This window comes from Chrysochloris asiatica, unplaced genomic scaffold (assembly GCF_000296735.1).
Source record: "Chrysochloris asiatica unplaced genomic scaffold, ChrAsi1.0 scaffold00054, whole genome shotgun sequence".
Taxonomy (NCBI): domain Eukaryota; kingdom Metazoa; phylum Chordata; class Mammalia; order Afrosoricida; family Chrysochloridae; genus Chrysochloris; species Chrysochloris asiatica.
Genome location: NW_006408572.1, coordinates 7,896,708 through 7,917,268, shown reverse-complemented (window position 1 = coordinate 7,917,268; position 20,561 = coordinate 7,896,708). Strand labels below are relative to the sequence as shown.

The following is a 20,561-nucleotide window of genomic DNA, read 5'->3' as shown; positions in this document are numbered from 1 at the left end:
CCTAGTTTCCACCAGAAACGGAGGGCTCACATGTGTTATTTACCCTAGGGTTCAAGGTGTAGGCTGTGCAGATTCGGTATGTTTTTCACAAATCAGGGATGAATGCCCCAGCTGCTTCCCTAATTCCCTTCCCTGTTCTCACAACTTCCTCAGAGTAGGTAGAATTTATTTATCCATCGCAGCTGCTGGAGTCCTGCTAACATGAGGTAACTAAGTCTTTGAGGCAACAGGATCCACAGAGTGAGGATGGCATTGAGAGCTGGCTCATCTGGTTCCAACTTGAGTTCAAGCTCCAGTTTACAGTTCTTTCTGGGATGTGGTTTCCTCACCTCCAAGTGAGGAGGAGATGAAAGCAGTGGCTCTTAATCAGAGGCACAATCAGAATCACTTGGGAAGCTTTTTGAAACGCCATCTACTCAGGCCCTCCCCAGAGATGATTCAGGCCATCTAGGGTGGGGCCCTGGTATGTGTATTTTCCCAGATGAGTCTAATGCAGATTTCCTGCTGAGAACCACTGGACCATATGATTCCTAAGGTCCCATCCGCCCTTCTTTCCTTCCTGAAAATCTGAATGCTTATTATGGGGTGTATTTGGTGCTCAGCCTGATTTAAATGTCTGAATAGATCAAGTGTATCAAGTGTATGATTTTCATCCTAGTGTGGCGCTGTGGGTTAATGCACTGGACTGCAAAGTCGGTTTGAATTGTAAGTTTGGCGGTTCAAGCTCACCAGTCACTCCTAGGAAACCCTATACAGGGTTGGAACTGACTCTACGGCACTTAACAACAACAACAACAAAGGAAAGAATACTTAAGGAGTAGTGATTTTATGTGTGGGGCTGAGCAGAGGAGGAGTTGGAGAAAATGTTATAGTTGTGGTGGTCAGGGTGGGGTATCTGAAGATGATGTCACAGAGCTGGCTGGCCTGGGAATCGTCAGTACCTACTATAGAGACCACAGGGTGGGAAAGTGGTGGTGTGGGCATGGGGGTGGGCTCTGTGGGCAGGACACAGAATAAAAGGAAGGTCAGGAAAAGGTCTGAAGGACTGGAAGCGAAGTATGAACTTCAGTGTACATGTGTTCTAGAGACAGTTTCCTGAGTCTGTTCATGCTGAGGGGACGAGCAGAGTCCGGTGAAGATTGACTGTGAAGAGAGGGAATTTTCACTTGGGTTTTGAGGATAAGGAATAGATAGGGTCTTCCCCATCAACACTCACTTGCCAACAGTGAGCATGGTGGTTAACATCAGAATTGGAGAGACACTCAGATTCAAATCTCAGTTGTGTCACTTACTGGCTGTGAGCAATAATTAGTACAATAATTTGACAAGACCCACCTAACAGGATTTTGAGAGAATTAAATAAATATATCCTAAAATGCTTAGTATGGTAAAATACTCAGTAGGTTGCCTGATTTTGCTTATTGAAGGAAGTGCCCAGAACGGGTGTGTTTCCTGGGGTTTTGCTAACATTTTTCTTCTCCTGGCTTAGTGTTTTGTTTGGGAAAGAGAAAAGCACCCAGTCTATTGATTTCAATCTTAATGGCAGTGGGTGAGTCACTGAGTACCTAGGGATGGGCATGGACTTGGTGAGCATGGCTCCCCATTCCTTGTTCTAGACCTTTCTGCCATTTCTCCGTCCTGAAAAGCTTCCAGCTTCACTGAAAGAAAGAGTAACTTCAGAATCTTGTATGTGGACATGAAACTCTGGCCTGAGTCAGGAATCCCTGCCGTCCTTCCACCATCACTGTGATCCTGCAGGGCCCACCCACAGGAAGCATTCAGCCTGAGGGTGAAAACCTGTGCCTCACCCTTGGGGACTTGGCTTTGTTCTGATGGGAGAGACGGGACATTTGTACAGAAATGTGTAAAGTGTTTTATGGGAAGGTATAAATCGGGGTTTGGCAGAGCTCTGCTCCTTACCTCCTCCCACAGCCTTGTCTGGCAACTTAAGACTCTTTCCTGCCTTAGCGCTCTGGACTCTCCCACCCTGCATCTTTGTTCATTAACTCTTACTTGTCCTTTAGGTTTCAGTTTAAGTAGCATGATTCTAGCAGGCTTTCCGGACCCCTCTGCCCCCATCCCGCCCCATTGTGACCTCCCCTGAACTTTGTGATAATACTCTGCACCTTCATATTGTTTACATAGTTGTACCTGTGTAGTTATGTCTGAAATGGCCACTTCCTCCATTTGACTATAAGCTCCAAAAAAGCATGGGCCATTTCTGTTGTGTCGTTACCACCTTCTAGTATCATGCAGGCCCTGGTACAGTGTATGCGCTTAGTGTTTGGTGAATACATGCACCTACTGTTCTCCTGGTCTTGGAAGTGGGACTGATGGCGTCAGGGAAGGTTTCTTAGGAAAAAGAGGAGGAGGGATAGGCCTGGTGGAAAGCTGAGTGAACATGTTTGCTCCATCATGTTCTTAAGGAAGTTCCTCCTTGTGTATCACCTACATCCTTTCTGCTGTAATTTATTCTGGGTTGGTCCTTGGTGGGGCCAGAGAATAATCTGGTCTCCACCCTCTGGAGAGTAACCCTGGCATCTTCCTTTCCAAGTCTGTGACTCACAGTCTTCCCCTCCCCCTCCTTGCTGGCCCCACCTCCGCTGCTCTTCTTCCAACTCTCTTAGGCCGGTGCCCTCTACTCTTCCTTTCAGGCTTTTTCTTTTGTTCTTCATAAAGCCCTTGCTGTTTTTCCTATTTTCTCTCTCGTGGCATCCAATGGGTTCCCCTTTGGAACTGGAAGTAATGTGGGGGTAAAACAAGTCACAGGTTTCCTTGGTCATAAAGCTCTTCCCCTGGATTTGTGGACACCTGACTCTAACAGGAGGAGCTTAGCAATGAGGTATAATGATTTGTTTGTGCTACAATTGAAAACTAGCAGTGAGAAGCCTTGTTATTATCTAACCTCTGATTACTAGTGTTGTCCTCCTCCGTTAGCTTGGTATCTGCCAGCCTGAATTGCCCTGACATCTCCCTTCCTCCCCTGACTCCTGTGCCTTCTATGCCATGCCCTTCCTGCTCTCTCTTGTGCCTGCCTTCCCAGGAACCACCTCACCTCCCTGCTACTTTCAGCCCTACCTGGAAGACCATGTCTCCCCGCCCCTTTCTGCCACTTCCATCAATTCTTTAAAAAAAAAACCCCAAAAAACCTTGTTTCTTGCCTCCTGAGCTGTAGTTCTTCACCCTAGTTACACCAAGAGCCTTAGTAAATCGCTTTTTGGCTTACTTAGTAACTTCCTTAAGGAGCTCTGGTAGCGTAGTGGTTACAAATCAGGCTGTGAACTGCAAGGTCAGCAGTTCGAAACTACCAGCTGCTCTGCGGGAGAAAGATGAGGCTTTCTGCTCCCATAAAGATTTACAGCCTCGGTAACCCTGTACAGCGTCGCTATGGGTCGGAACCGACTCGATGGCACTTAACAAGTAACTTCCTTGCTACATGGAGCCAGTCTCCTTGTAAATGACTCTTTACAAATTTGTAGAACTTTATGGTTTTCAAATGTTTTGCATCCTTGAATTCTTGTGAGATGGGATTAGGTAGATAAGGGAACAGAGACTCTGAGAAGTTAAGTATGTGCTCATTTGCTCAGATAAAAATGAGCACTTTCCCATGCTTAGTGTGGTATACTTGCTAACTGTTCCCTGTAATCCTGTCTCACTGCCCTCCTGCTTGTCTCTCTTGCATTTTGCTTCAGCCAAGGAAACTTGTCTCTGAGTTATCCACTTACACCTTTGACTAGTTCCATAGATTGTGGTCTTACAAAGGTGGGACCTTCTCCTGCCCTTTTCCTTCACCCAACCTCTGTCCATTTCTTTTTCTTTTTCCAAAATATTAAATACTTTTGTCTTGCTGGAAACCTTCCTTTCACTTCTTCTTGTCCTATTGCTTCCTACAGTCTTTGGGTCCTTACTAACTAGTGTTGCTGTTTGGTTGTTTTTTGCCAACTATGTAGGAGTTCTCTGCTTTAAGAAAATCCTCTTTCTGGAAATACATATGTACCAGACATACATTATGGAGTGCTCATTCGCAGGACAAAAAACGAATTTGCTTTTAAGTAATCCGTCCTAGTGCATTGCACTTTCAGTGAATGTTTATGAATCATTTCAGAAGGTAGTGTTAGAAACTACTGTATTACGGAGAGGGGACGGTTTTTCTAGATAACATCAACTTTCTGTTATTTTTATCTTCATTCACTAAACAGAACACAGTCCTGACCTCCAAGAACACACACAGTCTAGCATAAGAGACCATTAAACATAATTAGCACCATGAACGGGGTCGTTCTGGGCACTGTGAGAATTGTTAGGGTTTCCAACTGCTGAGTTTGAACTGCCCACCTTGCGGTTCAAACCAGCCTTGAGGTTGAGCACTTATCATACAGTGCCACACCAGGACTCTGGGATGGATAATCAGAGAAACTTCCTGGGTGAGGTCTAAGTGCTTATGTCATCTGAAAGGAGGAGGAAGAGATTGTGCAAAGACCCCAGAGGTGGAAAAGTCATGGTGCCTTATAAAAACTGTAGAAATCCAGTACAGTGCAGAGGTCCTGGCCCTCTGCCTTATCTCCGCACCAGCAAGAAGCAAAATGATGCTAGGATGGGAATTGCCAAGGTTCCAGATAAGCTACACCTGGGATAATCAGCTGTTTGGCAGTCAAATCTGAGCCTGAGGAAGAACTTCTCTGGCCTCCAAGTCTCCAAGTGGAATCTCAGGAACAAAGCTCTGGAAATGCAGCATGGGCTGACTCTTTGAGTTTGCATTCAGAAGACTAGCCAGACCTGAGTTCTAGTTGTTGTGATGTGCTGTGGAGTCAGTTCTGACTCATAGCGACCCTGTACAGGGTTTCCGAGGCTGTAAATCTTTACGGAAGCAAAAAGCCTCATCTTTCTCCCGCGGAGCAGCTGATAGTTTCGAACTGCTGACCTTGCGGTTCGCAGCCTGATTTGTAACCATTATGCTACCAGAGCTCCTTTACATCTTGATAAATATTTAGCTTCTGTGAACTTAGGCTTTCTCTTCCTGCCCTGCTTCTCTACAGGTGTGACGCTCACTCGAGATACAGCTGTGAAAGCACCTTGTTATGTTGTTAAGTGCCATATATGTCCAGTTGGTTGTAACTCACAGCAATCCTATATACGGTTTCCAAGGAGCAGTTGGTAGGTTTGAACTGCTGACCTCGTGGTTAGCAGTCCAGTGTTTATCCTACAGCACCACACCAGGACTCCATGTAGACTGTAAAGTGCTGGCTGCAATGCCAGCAGTTAGTTGTGTGGAACAGACGGCTGTATATAGACTGTTCTGTAGCCTGCACATTGTCCCCACACCTCTTGTGGAAGAGGCAGAATCGAGTGCCCTGAGAGAGTTTGGGGTGTGCGAGCTGTGGGAGACTGGATTGGCCTCTGTTTTCCTGCGGAAGGCTCTGAAGGCTGGCGGAACATCAGAACCAAACTGTTTATCTTTTAGGATTTTCAGTTTATTTAAAAATTTCTGACTGTGATGGTATTTATTTTTTCCTTTTTTCTTTCCCCACTTCCCTGCTCAGCATCAGAAAGGGACCATCTGTCCCCTGCCTCTCCTGCGGCCATTTTAGAACCAACACAAGACTGCTTAAAATTTCCTCCCTTCTTTTCCTTCCCCCCACAGGGCCTGACTTTCTCTACTCTGCACTCCCCCCCAAATCCTCTCATCTAACAGCCTCATGTGTCAGCTCCCCACCTCCTGTGGGCCTCTCCATCTGTGAACACCTCCAGCCTGGATCAAGCCACCATCCCAGGGCCCCTGTGAGAGGCAGCCAGGTCTGTGGAGAAGCTAGGCACTGACAAAGCTAAATCAGCTCTCTGAAAGAGCAGGGGAACTACCTACCTCCAGCCTCCTTGCTGTAGGCAGGGGCCCCTCAGCTCTGTGTGGTCTCTGATTTGAATGGCATTTGTTTTCATGTATGTGTCATGTCTGAACTTGTTTCTGTCTCTATGTGTATCTGCAGGAGTGTTTGTGTATGCACGTGTGTCCTGGCACAAAGGCCAGGAGGGGTTACTTAAAACTACCCCCACGCCCCCCACAGCACACCAGTGTCTTTCCTTGCCCTCTATTCCTGGAACCTACTTGATACCTTCCTCGCCTACCCATCATTCCCATAAAAACTCCTCACAAGATTCACAACAGAGGATAAACAAAGGACTTCTCAGGGTGGAATCGGAATTAAAGGGATTTGATTCAGTTCTGGGGAAAGGAATTTTTAAAAAGTTTTAGTAAAATAAGCCCATTTTATTTAACTTTTTTTTTTTTTTTTTAATTGTTGTATGAAGCCCAATTTCCTGCTGGCTGTGATGAGCAGTAGAGAATTGATGAGGGTTTTAACTTTCCCTCCACTGTCTTCCAGTTTATTGGCTCAATTAAGAGGTGCTTTGATAATCCCTTTTTTTCCATTGACTTCCTTTCTGCCCCTAGAAACATTTAATGACTTCCGCAGTTTGGGACTGCTTTTCACCCTGAGCCCTTTGGGTAATGCTAGATAGAAGAGGACACCCCCCCCCCCCCCCCCCCCCGCTCCTGTTGAGAAAGACCAGCATCTGCCTCTGGTTTCCCTTTGGACCTTTGGGGACTGTGTCTGGTTTTTCTGCTGGGTAGGAAGGAGGAGGCAACCTATTAAGACCTTTTCTGCCAATTCCCTGCCCCCAGCCCACACACCCACTCCCACTGTTGTCCCTATCTTACACAAGCTCACACACACTTTGTTTTTCTTACATACACCCTCTTTTTTTTTTTCCACACACACATCCTTAAGCTACCCACAGCTAATTGAAAGATGTTTAGCTATCCAACCCCCCTGTACTTAGAAGCAGCACTGGTGGTGGAGTAGGCTAAGCAGTGGACTGCTACTGTAAGGTCTGCAGTTCAAATGCACCAGTCGCTCCAAGGGAGAGATGAGACTTTCTGCTCCCATGAAGATTTACACTTCAGAAACCCTATAAAGAGTTGCTATGAGTCAGAACTGATTCGAAGGCCTTAACAAAACAACCACTAAGAACATTTACCCTTAGGTTGCATCCCTTCCATAATCAGATTTGGTACTAGATGTAAAAACAGACATCTTACTTTGATTTCAAAGGGTTTTTCTTCCCACAAGCCCGAAATTCAGCATAAAAGTCTGAACCAAAGAGAAAAACTATTGGCTTGTTTTTCAACCAAGAAATGCTAACAACTCAACAACATGGTGGCTGTGTGCCATGGAATCGGTTCTGATTCATAGTGACCCTGTACAGGGTTTCTGAGGCTATAAATCTTTATGGGAGCAGAACGCCTTAGCTTTCTCCTGCTGAGCAGCTGTTAGTTTCGAACTGCTGACCTTGCGGTTCACAACCCGTTTCTTAACCACTACGCTACTCAGCAACATAGCCAGTCTTTCATAAACCCATCACCTTGTGATTCAGTGACAAAGACTTCATTATAATTTCTAGAGGTCTCCTAGCTAAAAAATAGGTTAACCCCCAAATTTTTAGGAGTTAACTTTTTAATGCTAACCATTAAATACTTTGCCACCTTGGAAACTTAAATATTGTGTTAGGCTTCTGTATACTGTCCAGACCTTGGACATTTGGAGACTCATGCGCCCCCAATTTTCCAGTTATTTATGAAATCATCTTATTATAGTTATGTGTATGGAATTGGGTCCCACTCCTAGTGACCCTGTATAGGGTTTTTGAGGCTGTAAATCTTTACAGGAGCAGAAATCTTTATTTTTCTCCTGTGGAACAGCTGGTAGTTTCAAACTGCTGACTTTGAGGTTAGCAGCCCGATTTGTAACCACTACGCTATCAGTGCTCCTTTATTAAATCATAGAGTACTCAAATATTGTTACTGTTTTGAGCTAATTCAAAGATTTCATTTTTTTAACAGTTGTAACCAGCCTGCTTTGAGCCACTTGTTTTTAGAAACAAAATGACATTCCTGCATGCTTTACAGATTGCTCAAAATAAACCCTGTGTTTTGATTACTATTTGTTTTACATGGTTAAGACCTGGCGTCCTTGTGGGCCTTGAACTGTTGGGGCTGCCCCTAGTCTCTCTGGCTTTATGCCTTTACCTGGCTGTGGCTCCAGATGATCTCATCTAGAAGGAGTTTAGGGTTAGTAATCTGGTGGGGAGCCCTGGTGTGGCGTGCTGCAGGATAACGCGCTGGATTGCAAGGTCAGTTTGAACCACAAGGTCAGTGGTTCAAACCCACCAGCTTCTCTGCAGAAACTCTATAAGGTATCACTGTGGGTCAGAAGGAGTCTTGGTGAGGTACTGTGGGTTAATGCGCCAGACTGCAAAGCCATTTGAACTGCAAGGTCGGTGGTTCAAGCTCACCAGCTGCTCCTCGGAAACCCTATACAGGGTCGCTATGGGTCAGAATCAACTCGATGGCTCTTAACAACAATGGGTCAGAAACGATTCAATGGCACTTAACAACAACAACAACAATACGGTTGGGAGAAAGATGGGGCTTTCTGCTCCCATAAAGATTGACAGCCTCGGAAACCCTATATAAGGGGTTGCTTTGAGTCGGGGGGCACTATGAGTCAGAATCTGCTCACACAATAACAGCAGCAATCTGGTTGGGCATGGACTGAGGGGTGGGTTTTACAGCTGGATTTGTGTATCAGTTACTGTTTTATTACTTAGACTGTTGTCATTTTTGCTGTGAGTGACTTTGGGGGAGCTGATGAGTTTATGGAAGGCTAAAGACCCCCTCCCCCAGGTCGTCCCTTGCTTGGTGTGATGCTGCCTTTGCGCTTGCTACCCCCCCCCCCCTTCTTTTTTATGTGGGCCTTTGGGATTACAGGAAGAGCTCAGGAAAACAGGCCTATTGTTTTCTTCTGGGAGGGAGTGCTGGCCTTTCAGCCCTGCCCAGTCTCATTCTCCTCTGAAATGGTACCAGTAAATTGAGGCTCCACAGGTCCTGGCAACCCTGCTCTTCCAGGGCAAGAGGCTTATTTGGACTTTATTATGGTAGTCTTTGCTGGTTCCCTCTTCAGACCACAAGTTCTAATTCTCTTTCCCTATCAGCCTCCATAGTCCTTTCTCTCCCTCCCTTCCTCTGTGTTTCTATCCGTTTCTCTGAGTAGTCTTGGTATGGTTAGCCTTAGGTAGACAGGAGGAAGGAAGCCTGTCTTCTAGAGTGAGGAGGTGGGACTGTGGCTCCGGAAAGGACTGGTCTCCCTCCCCCAGTGTCATGATTGGTTTAACTGGCCTTGTGCTCCTATTCACCACTGCTCTGTGGGAGCTAAGAATGGCACCTTGCCTGGGTTTGGGAAGGGCACGGTTATAGCAGCAGGATCTGCCAGGGCATATCCGAGGTAATAATTACTGCTGGGCTCAAAGCACAGGAGGGACCAGTCCTTCCCTGTCTCCATTAGACCTTTTTATTATGTCTCCTGCCCCAGACTTTATGGTTCCAGTTCTTCCTACCATTCTAGCAACTTCTAGAATCTCCTAGAATTCTTAATGGTCCCTTTCAACTCCGAAATTCCCTAAGACCCATAGATCAGCAGGAAAGTGGTGGGATAAACATCCACTTTCCTATCCTCTCTGCTTTCCCCTGCCTGCAATCCTGCCCATCGTAGCATATGTGTAGCTCTTCTCAGCATGCTCCTTCTCTGTACTGGTGTCTGCCTTCTGTGCTCCTCATAGGTAGTTGTTGTTGCTAAGTACTGTTGAGTCTGTTTCAACTCATAGCAACCTTGTATAGGGTTTCCCAGGAGAGGCTGGTGGGTTTGAACCGTCTCCTGCGGTTCAAATCGACCTTGTGGTCCAGTGCTTAGCTTATATTGCCACACCAGGATTCCAGTAAGTAAGTAGTAGACAGGCACTTCTAATAAAGAAAAGTAGCTAATATTGATAATAACAGTTTGCATTATCATTATCCCTCCAGGGAATGCATCTTCTGCCTGCAAAGCAGATGCTGCGTGAATTCCTTTGCCCTTCTGGAGACGGACTGTCCGGAGTGACATACAAAGGGAAGGGGCATATTGCTAGTGAAGTGAAGACTGAAGGCCAGGGTTCTGATACTGGGCTGGACCACTGCCAAGGCATCTGGCCTCCCTATGCCCATTCTGTCACCCATGCCTCCATCCAGGAGTCCATGATTGACTGCAGACCTGTCCTATTCACTTGTAGTATCCACGTGCTAATTGTGAGGGATAATTGGGGTTTTTCTCCTCTTTCCCTTGTCCTACAGCCTTGGCTCTGCTCCACAGTCAAGTCACTGAGATTCAGTAACTGTCCCCACAGCCATGCCAACCTTACCTTTTGAATGGGACTGTGTTTTGGTATTCCTCCAAACAATTTATGCATAAAATCACTTGCATTTTCTCTTGGGTAACAGTCACAGTGTACTTACTAACCTAATCGCAGTCTGCCCTACTTCTGCATTGAAATGACGTCTTGGTTGGTTTAAAGAGATGTCAGTCGCTGAGGAAATTCCAAGGTGTTGGGGGTTATTTCTCAGGAACTCAGGACAAAGACCAAATTCTTTGGGTAAAGTTAATTGTAAATCCCACACTCAGAAACATATATGGTTACTATAAGGAACACCGGACTAGATCCCAGGCACCTCCTGAACTAGTAAAGAGTAACAGCCTGAAGGAACTGATATCATTCATTCATAACATTAATATACTGGGATTAAATATGGATATACAACATGCACCTTGTATTTATTAGACATGGAGTTATATCTGCCTGGAGAGGTTTTGTAGTAAACCTCACTGTTGTCCCTTTATATGTGATAAAGCAGATTGTATCATTATGCCAAAATAGCATCAGAACTGTGTAAAGTGCAGTGCATGTAACATGTCTCTGTTGACATACAAGCGGGCCTATCACTGACCTCAAAGCCGCACTCCAGTAATTGATCCTGACACTTTTATAATGCTTTCCACAATGTCTTTATCAACTGAAGACTTTATAACATTTTAATATATGTGAAATTTGGGAAGACAAGAAATGCTTCGTAATATAGTATCCGGTGAGTGAAAAAGCAGCCACAGACTTTGGCCACACGCTCACTCTGACAAAAGCAGTTTTCTGTATGCTGTCTGTTCAGAGAAGCTGTTATTTTTCATTCTGGCACCCAACTCAGTAGAAGTGTGCATAGCTCTGATTCTGTGTGATACCTGTGTACCACTTGAACAGAGCTTCTGTTCTCCTCGGGAAGATGAGACAGTACTCATGTGGAAAGTTAGTGATGGTGTAGTCTGATTTGTTTGGTTGCAAGAAATGTGCTCAAGCTAGGTCAAGTCAAGGGGTAGTGTAGCATAGCCTCTGGAGCTAGGTTATGGGGGTTTGAATGCCAGCTCTGCCACTTAATTAATTTACTGTTTGACCTTGGACTTTGAAAACTTCACTTAGCTTCAGTTTTCTCATTTGTAAGATGTGGGATAATCATTTCTACTTTGTGGAGTTATGTGGGGATTGTGGTTGCTAGTTGCTGACAAGTCAGCTCGGACTCCGGTAGCTCCTGTGTGTAACAGGAGGAAGCCTTGCCCAGTCCTGCACCATGCTGACCATCATTGATGTGCTGGAGTCCATTGTTGCAGCTCAGTATTCTGTTGTAATCCATAAGGTTTTGATCGTCTGATTTCAGTAGAATGCCATGTCTTTCTTCCTAGTCCTTTTTAGACTGCAGCCTCTGCCAAAACCTGTGCACTAGGGGTCACAAATCCTATACTTCAGTTCATTGCAATGATTGCGATACTCTCCATGCAGCAATCAGTAAACAGTATTTACCTCTATTGACTTTGAACACTTGCATTCCTCTTTGTGTCTTCTGCCACCTTCATCTGTACTCTGCCAACTTCCCTTCCATATAGTGCCTTCCCTGTCACCCAACTTACCATGTGTCTGTTGTTATTGTTCGGTGCCATCGAGTCAGTTCCAACTCAGAGCAACCCTGTATAGGGTTTCTGAGGAGCAGCTGGTGGATTTGAACTGTCAGCCTTGTGGTTCGCAGTCCAGTTTGATCATACAGTGCCACATCTCTAGCCAGTGAATAATTTTCCCTTCCCTCCTACTCCTGGTACCATCAGAGAATGTTTCTTTGACCAAGAAAACCTTTTCTTAATTTTTCTAAACAGTGGTCTCATGCAATATTTGTTCTTTTGTGATTGACCAATTTCATTCAGCATAGTGTCCTCCAGGCTCATCCATGTTAGGAGGTGTTTTGCAGAGACATTGTTACTCTTCAGTGTTGTATAGTATTCCATTGTGTGTATGTAACCACAAAGTTTGTTTATCCGTTCTTCCATTGATGGACATTTAGGCTGCCTCATTCTTCTTGCTATTGTGAATAGTACTGCAGTGAACATGGGTGTGCAGAGATCTATTCGTATCATGACTCTGATTTCTTGAGACTGGATACCAAGAAGAAAGATTGCTGGGTCTTATGGTATTTCTGTTTTCAACTTTTTGAAGAAGCATCATACCTTTATCCATAGTGGTTATGCCACACTAAGTGCTACAAGCAGTTTAGGAAGGTCCCAGTCTCTCCACACCTTTGCCAGCATTCGTTGTTTTCTGTTTTGTTTTTTGAACTTTGCTAATAATACTGGGATAAGATGATACCTCGTTGTTTTGATTTGCATCTCTCTTAATGGGGTTGCAGAGTCCTGGTGTGGCACTGCAGGATAATGCACTGGACCATAAGGTTGGTTTGAACTGAATGGTTGGATGTTCAAACCACCAGCTGCTCCTCAGAAACCCTATATAGGGTTGCTATTAATTGGAACCATTCAACAGCATTTAACAACAACAACAGCAATGGTGTAACAGGAGTGAGTACTGGACTTCTAACTGCAAGGTTGGCAGTTGAAACCCACCAGTCGCTCTTGGAAACCCTATACGGGATTGTTAAGAGTCAGGACCTACTCGGCGGCATACAACAACTATAGCTAATGATTGTCAACATTTCTTCATATGTTTGTTGGCCACCTGAATGTTGTCTTTGGTGAAGTGTCTGTCTTGTCCTCTGTCCATTTTTCTTTTCTTTTTTACTTTTTATTGTGAATTGAGTGAATGTAAACAGACAAGATCATCAGCCTTGCTTTCAGCCAATCATGTTTTGTTTCTCAGTGATTACCCTCCACTCCCTTTAACAGTTATTCTGCTTCCCTGTGGCTTCCCTTTTACATCTTATATTTTACAGATGAACAAAGCAAAACTATTTGATGTACACATACAAACAAAGAATGTATATTTATTTAAATGTCCAAAGGGCACGTTTTGCAAGTCAGCCTCCTGCCTGCCGGCACATAGCCTTTCTCAACCCATGGGCCTGCAGTCCTCAGCTGCTTTATCTCTCTGTGTCATCACTTCTGCCGCCGTCCCTGCTGTCTCCACTTTTCTGGGTAGGATCTCACGTTCCACTCATGCTCTTCCTTCTTGATGATCCTAAGGTCCTCTGTTCCTGAAACCAAAGATGAACTTCTCTCCCTTTTAGTTATACATCTTCTACAATTACAGTTGTGCCCATTGTGATTAATCCTGATGGCAATTATTCACAATTTATGAAATCCTGCCACCATCATTCCCCATCCCTTTACATCAAATTCATCTGGAAAAGGGAACTATTCACTGGGGATTCTGCCTTACCCTCCTCATTCTGAAACTAAACACACTCATGAACGCTTGTAAGCCAGCCACTTCGTGTCTTTATTGTTGTTGTTGTTGTTAAGTGCCATCGAGTCGGGTCCGACCCATAGCGACCCTGTACAGGGTTTCCGAGGGTGTAAATCTTTACGGGAGTAGAAAGCCTCATCTTTCTCCCGCGGAGCAGCCGGTAGTTTCGAACCGCTGACCTTAAGGTTCGCAGCCCGATTCGTAACCACTACGCTACCAGAGCTCCTTTCGTGTCTTTATAGCCCCCCATTTTTGATAGCCAATGTCTAAGTTGCCTGTATCTATTAACCTTGTGCACCGAGGAAACAAGCTTGATCCTTGATATGAAAAATCCTTCCATTTCAAGTTGGAATTTTGAGCAACTATATCTATAAGCAAAGGTCCAGTTTATCAAATTAACAGTTTACACTTGCTCACAGTATCAAACTTCTTTATCTTCACCTGGTTGAGTGCTGTCTGCAAGCTTGGGAGTTCTCTCATGCCTCTTAACACTTCAGACCAGCTGGCTGCTTCACTCTCAACTTTAGTCCCCAGTGGCTAGGTTAGTGTCCATGGGCTGGGGAGTTCACACATCTCCCTAATTTCAGACCAGCCAGCCCCAAGGTCATCGGGTATCAATGGAATCTTTTTTTGCACATATAAGTGTCTAATTTTTAGAAAGTCCTAGTCATCTGTTAGAGTTCTGGTGTGCACTATAGGATAAGCACTGGACCACAAAGTCAGTTTGAAGCACAGGTTCAAATTTACCAACTGCTCCTCGAATACCCTATACAAGGTCACTATGAGTTGGAACTGACTCGATGACACTTAGCAACAAGCCATCTGTTTTGTCTTTGGTTGTCAGTGTGCTTTCAGTTATGCTTGATAGTGTATTTATGCCATGTAGCAGAGACTTTGCATTTTCCCCTATTTTTTCCGTGATGATCTTTACATTTAGGTCTTTTATCCACACTGAGCTCACCTCTGTATGTGGGGTAAGATATGGGTCTTATTTCATTCTTCTGGAAAAGGATTTCCAGTTTTGCCAGCACCATTTGTTGTAGGTACTGTTTCTTCCCCATTTAATGCATTTTTGCCCTTTGTCAAAGATCAACTCACTGTAGGTGGATAGACTTACTTTTGGGCTCTCAATTCTGTTCCATTGATTGATGTGTCTTTCGTTGTACCAGTACCAGGCTGTGTTGACCACTTTGGCTGTATAGTAGGTTTTGAGATCGGGAAGTGAGATGCCTCCTACATTTTTCTTCTTTCTTAGTAATGTTTTGCTTATCTGGAGTCTCTTGCCTTTCCGTATAAAGTTAGCGATTAATTTTTCCATCACTTTAAAGAATGATGTTGGAATCTGGATTGGAATATCATTATAGCTATAGATTGTGTTGGGTAGTGTTGACATTTTCATAATGTTAAGTCTTCCTGTACATGAGCATGGTATATTCCTTCATTTCTGCAGGTCTTGTTTGGTTTCTTGTAGTGGTGTTTTATAGTTTTCTTTATATAGGTCTTTTGCTTCTGTGGTTAGATTTATTCCCAAACATTTTATCTTTTGGGTGGCTACTGTAAATGGTATTATTGTCCTGACTTCCTTTTCAGAACTCTCCTTATTAGTGTAAAGGAATACAACTGATTTTTGTATGTTGATCTTGTGCCCTGTCACTTAACTAAATCTTTCAATGAACTCCAGTGGTTTTCTTGCTGAGTCTTTGGGTTTTTTTAAGTATAGGGTCATATCCTCTGCAAATAAGAGTTTTACTTCTTCTTTGCCACTTTGGATGCCTTTAATTTCCCTTTCAGAGTTTATAACTCTGGCTAAGACTTTCAGCATCTTCTTAAATTTTTATTTTATGTATTTTGGGGAGTAGGGTGTAGGAGTAAGGAATTAGGGTTAGGACTGTGGGTAAATCTAGGCTAGACCTAAGACTTCATTTAGTGTTAAGATTAGGATTAGGACTAGGGTTAGTGTTATTAGGGGTAGAGATTGGGCTAGAATTAGGAGTAAGGAGTGATCTAGTGTTAAGTTACAGTTTAGTTTATTTATTTTTTGAAATCTACTTGATTTTTGCTTTAATTAAAAGTTTTATTTTATTCCCGCCTTTAACTTTATGATTTTTTGTTGTTGTTGCAAACCTGGTATCTCTGGTTCCATATTTTCAGTTTTATAGGTTTGTTTTACTTTGAATACTTCTATATCTGGGTTGAGCTCTGGTAGCTTAGTGGTTACGAATCAGGCTGCTAACCTCAGAGTCAGCAGTTCGAAACTACCAGCTGTTCCATGGGAGAAAGATGAGGTTTCTGCTTCTGTAAAGATATATAGCCTTGGAAACCCTGTACAGGGTCGGGGTCACTATGAGTCAGAACTGACTCCACGGCACATAACAACAAGAAGTATTAATCTTTTGGTTTTCCAATTGTTGTATTTGTATGGCTTCTAATTTTTCGTTTATTATGTCAGTTTCTTTCCTAAATTCTTACAAAGTTTTGTTTGTGTTTTCCTTGATTTCATCTGCAGTTTTTACCACCATTCTTTCAATCCTTTGAAGGTACCTAAATACTACTTCTTTAAATTCCTTACCACATAGTTCCAGCACCGTTTCTGGTATAATAGTTTCTGACTCTTTGTGTTTTGGGCACTTGTTTTTAGCGCTCTACCTTGTTTCTTCATATAAGATGAAACTGTCTGTTTTCTCCATGACATTGTGGTGCCGTATTTATATTTAATTGATGAGTATATGCTTGTGTCTTCTCACGCACATACCACCTGTCTTCTAGCGAATGTGATAGATTCTGGAAATGTGAACACAGATCTCTGTTAGTGTTTTGTGTAGCATTGTTTAAGGTGGGTTCACCCACTTCCAGATGCTTGTGTGGTACTCCTGGTGCCCTAGCCCAGGCATCACCTAGGCTGTGCAGAAAGGAGTGCCACAGGCTGCTGGTTTGGCAAGGGTGGGGGCTGGCACAGGAACAAGAAAGAATCACACCTGACCTCTGTGTCTTGAATTTACCTGGCCCGGCAGAGCCCCTTGGAAGCCACTGTTTTGACTGGACCTTCTGTCTTGTCTTGTGTTTTGTTTTTTTGAAGGCACCCTAATGAGACTAAGGCAAGTGTATTGCTGAGAAAATTTGTTTGCAGCCATCTCCTGATTGCAGAGACATGTTTAAACACATTTTGTTTGGAATAAATCCGTGCATGTATGAACTGGAACCCTAATAGCAATATTCTTTGACTTGTAGAACTGGAAAAGGACTTATTTTCTTATTTTGTGAAGAGGAACCCAGAGAGGCTGAGTGACTTGTCCCTGAACACACATCCAGTTAGCAGTAGAGCCAAGAATAGAAACCAAATTGCCTAACTCTTAATCATGTGAGTGGTTTCATTTTTTTATTTTCAGTGTTTTTCTCAGGACATTTTCATATATGTTATTAGCCTAGAAGCACTTTAAGGGACTTCTGTGTTTGTAGGATAGCTTTATTAGAGAAGAAGTGGTCATTTAATCAACAATTTTTAAGCACTATGGTAGGTCCTCTTAGGATTTTATTGCTATAAATGTTAATAACAACTTTCTTGAGATTATTTAAATACCAAAAAATTCACTCTTTTAAGATATTTTAAAGTTGCTAAAGGAGCTTAAGTAGTTACGTCTTTTTAAAAATTTTTATTGTGAACTGAGTGAAAGTTTACAGACAAAATCATGAGTTTTACATTCAACAAGTCATACACTTTAATTCATCTCAATGATTGTAATCCCCTCCATGTAACAATAGTAATCCCGCTTCCTCCCTGTGCTTCCTGTTTCCATTCCACCCACTTTCCTATCTTTTCTCAACTTTGTTCTTTGGTAAATGTTACCCTTTTGATTTTGAATGGTTGACCATTCCATGGTGAGCATACCTAACTAGTGTTGTCTCCCCTATACCTACCTACTGCTTAGCTGAAAATTGGGACACGAAGGTGAGTTCCTTTCCAGACCTGCATAGTAGTTAGTTGTGAGGCTCCGTAGTTGTGAGACTCCATAGTCTTGGGCTCCTCCAGTCTCTTTCTGACCAGTAAGCCCAGTCACTTTTTTTTTTAATAATTCTGAGTTCTACATTTTCTGCCACTCTATCTGGAACCTTCTAATATGATCCCTTTCAGAGCAGTTGTGGGTGGTAGCCGGGCACCCTCTAGTTCTTCTGGTCTCAGAATCATGGAGCTTGATCTTCACAAGTTCTATTAGTCCACTGGACAAACTAATTCCAGACAGCTTCAATTTTCCTCCTCCTTTCTTCCACACATGGAGAGAGAAATACATGCACCTTAGATGGCTGAGTCGTTAAATTTTAAAGAAGCCAGCAATCCTTCATCACTTTATATTTTTTGAAAAGTAAAGTTCATGCAACATGGTGGCATTAGATGACCAAAATACCATTTCCAAGTCATATAACTGCTTAATTACTAACCAGACATTCACTAAGTCAAAAGTCATTATCTCTTTTTACATTAAATTTAAATTAATCTAAAATTGACATCAACAAAATTGTTGTTCGAGGCAGAATTATTCTTGACAGTTATTCTAAGAGTTTGCACCATGTTCCACCAAGAAATCATAAATCGGGGTGCTGTAATCAGGTACTGGACAGAAGTCAAAAGTTGGACCCAAAAGGTCCTGTTAGGATGCAGCTCTTAGTCAAATAAAGGAAGACATTGCAACACAACCCAACTGATAATCAGTAATTAAATTCAGCTATATAAAACTGGAGGAGCTCTGGTAGCATAGTGGTTACGAATCGGGCTGCGAACCGCCAGGTCAGCAGTCTGAAACGACCAGCTGTTCCACGGGAGAAAGATGAGGCGTTCTGCTCCTGTAAAGATTTACAGCCTCGGAAACCGTGTACAGGATCGCTATGGGTCGGAATCAACTCGATGGCACTTAACAACAACAATATAAAACTGGAGGACAAAAAAAGTGACAGTATACCAACAAGCCTTGCTGCGTGTAATGCACAGCACAAATATAGTCAGAATCCATCTTCAAATGTACAGAACAATTACAGCTCATCTAATGTAGCAAAAGAACTCATTCTAGAAAAATACAGTATCCACCCCACCAAGAGTTGGAAGAGAAGAAGAAGCCAGCAGTCATGAGTTGTGATGAAAATGATGAGAAGAAGCAGAAACATTTGTCATATGAGTATAGTAAGTTACATGCAATTTGGATAGAATCCATATTTCAAAGATATGGTCTATTTGATTTTGATAATGGTCTATTTGATATGATTTTCATATTCAGCTGGGAAAAATTCCTTCACTAACCAAAGTATGGTAGCATGGTGGCTCTGTAGGATAAGCACCTGTGAAACACAAGGTCAGCAGTTTGAGCCTGCCATCCGCACTGTGGGAAAAAGATACATAGACTTGTACAATTATCATTACTATCTAGTTTTGGAACGTTTTCATCGCTCCAAAGAGAAACCCATTAGAAGCCACTCCTTACTTCTTTTACCCTACAGCCCTGGGCAAGCAATAGTTTACTTTCTATCCCTGTGGATTTGCTTATTCTAGACATTTCACATAATTTGAACCGAACAATGTGAGGCTTTTGTGATTGACTTAAATCAATATCATGTTTCCATGTTGTAGCACATTGTGTTGTTTCTATTATTCACATGTAGAGTTGTTTTTTTGTTTGTGGACATGTATTTTCAATTCTCTTGGATACATTTGTGTATGTGTATACATACCTGTGAGTGGAACTGCTGAGTCACCTGTTCCAACTCGTAGTGACCCTGTGTACAACAGAACAAACACTACCTGGTCCTCCATCATTCTCACAATTGTGGATGATATGTCTAGGACTCCTGGACATGGTATTAGGAAGGGTCAATCCCTGGAGAAGGACATCATGCTTGGTAAAGTGGAGGGTTAGTGAAAAAGAGTGAGATCCCCAACAAGATGGTCTAACACAGTGGCAGCAGCAATAGATTCAATCACTTAACAACAGCACTTAACAATAACAATAACATACCCTAAGTATGAGGGACGAAATCTCACCATTTTGGTTTCTAAGGAGCATTCTGGCTGTACTTCCAACACGGATTTGTTTGTTGTTCTTGCAGTCCGTGGTACTTTTAATATTCTTCTTCAAAAACATAGTTCCAATGGTATTGATTCTTCTATATTCTTCCTTATTCAGTGTCCAACTTTCACATGCATGTTGTTGTTAAGTGCTGTCGAGTTGATTCCAACCCATAGTGACCCTGTATAGGGTTTCCAAGGAGCAGCTGGTGAGCTTGAACCACCGACCTTGCATTTCAGACTTCGCAGTCTGACACATTAGCCTACAGCATCACACCAGGACTCCTTTCACGTTCATATTAATTGATTTAAAATACCATAGCTTGGGTTGGTAAGAGCTGGCTGTTCGTCACCTTTCCTCTTGAGGGCAGGTCCATCGGGCTGTCAGTACATTGGCACCTGGGCAGCAACCTGTGATTCAAGATGACCAACATAGAACCTCTTCCCAAAAAATGTTCCACTGAGGAAAGCAGACTTCAAAGCTATGGCACAAGAGGAGATGATTTTAAGATGGAAGCAGTATGATGCATACGTGCAAACTTTGTAAGGCAAGTACACAGATCTTAACGCTAATGGAGTAACTGGTTTAAGGGAGTCTGAAGAAGAATTAAAGCAATGATAGCTTGGGTCTGCATGCAGGGAAAATATCCTTGTAATCAGACTAGCAATTTACGAACAAGAGATGCAAGCGTGCACTACCCAAATCCAGTATCTCAAGTGAGTCCAGCACCATACTGTTGCCCAACTGAGTCATAAGCTTATTTCTCTTAAAAATGAAAAGTGAACTAGAACAGACTAAAGACAAACTGGAACAAACCCAAAATGAACTGAGTGCCTGAAGTTCATGCCTGATAGGTAA

At 43.1% G+C, this 20,561-nt stretch overlaps 1 pseudogene; it reads left to right on the top strand.

Moving 5' to 3' along the window:
- The first annotated feature begins 20,125 nt into the window (after window positions 1-20,125).
- LOC102811376 lies at window positions 20,126-20,561 on the top strand (annotated as a pseudogene).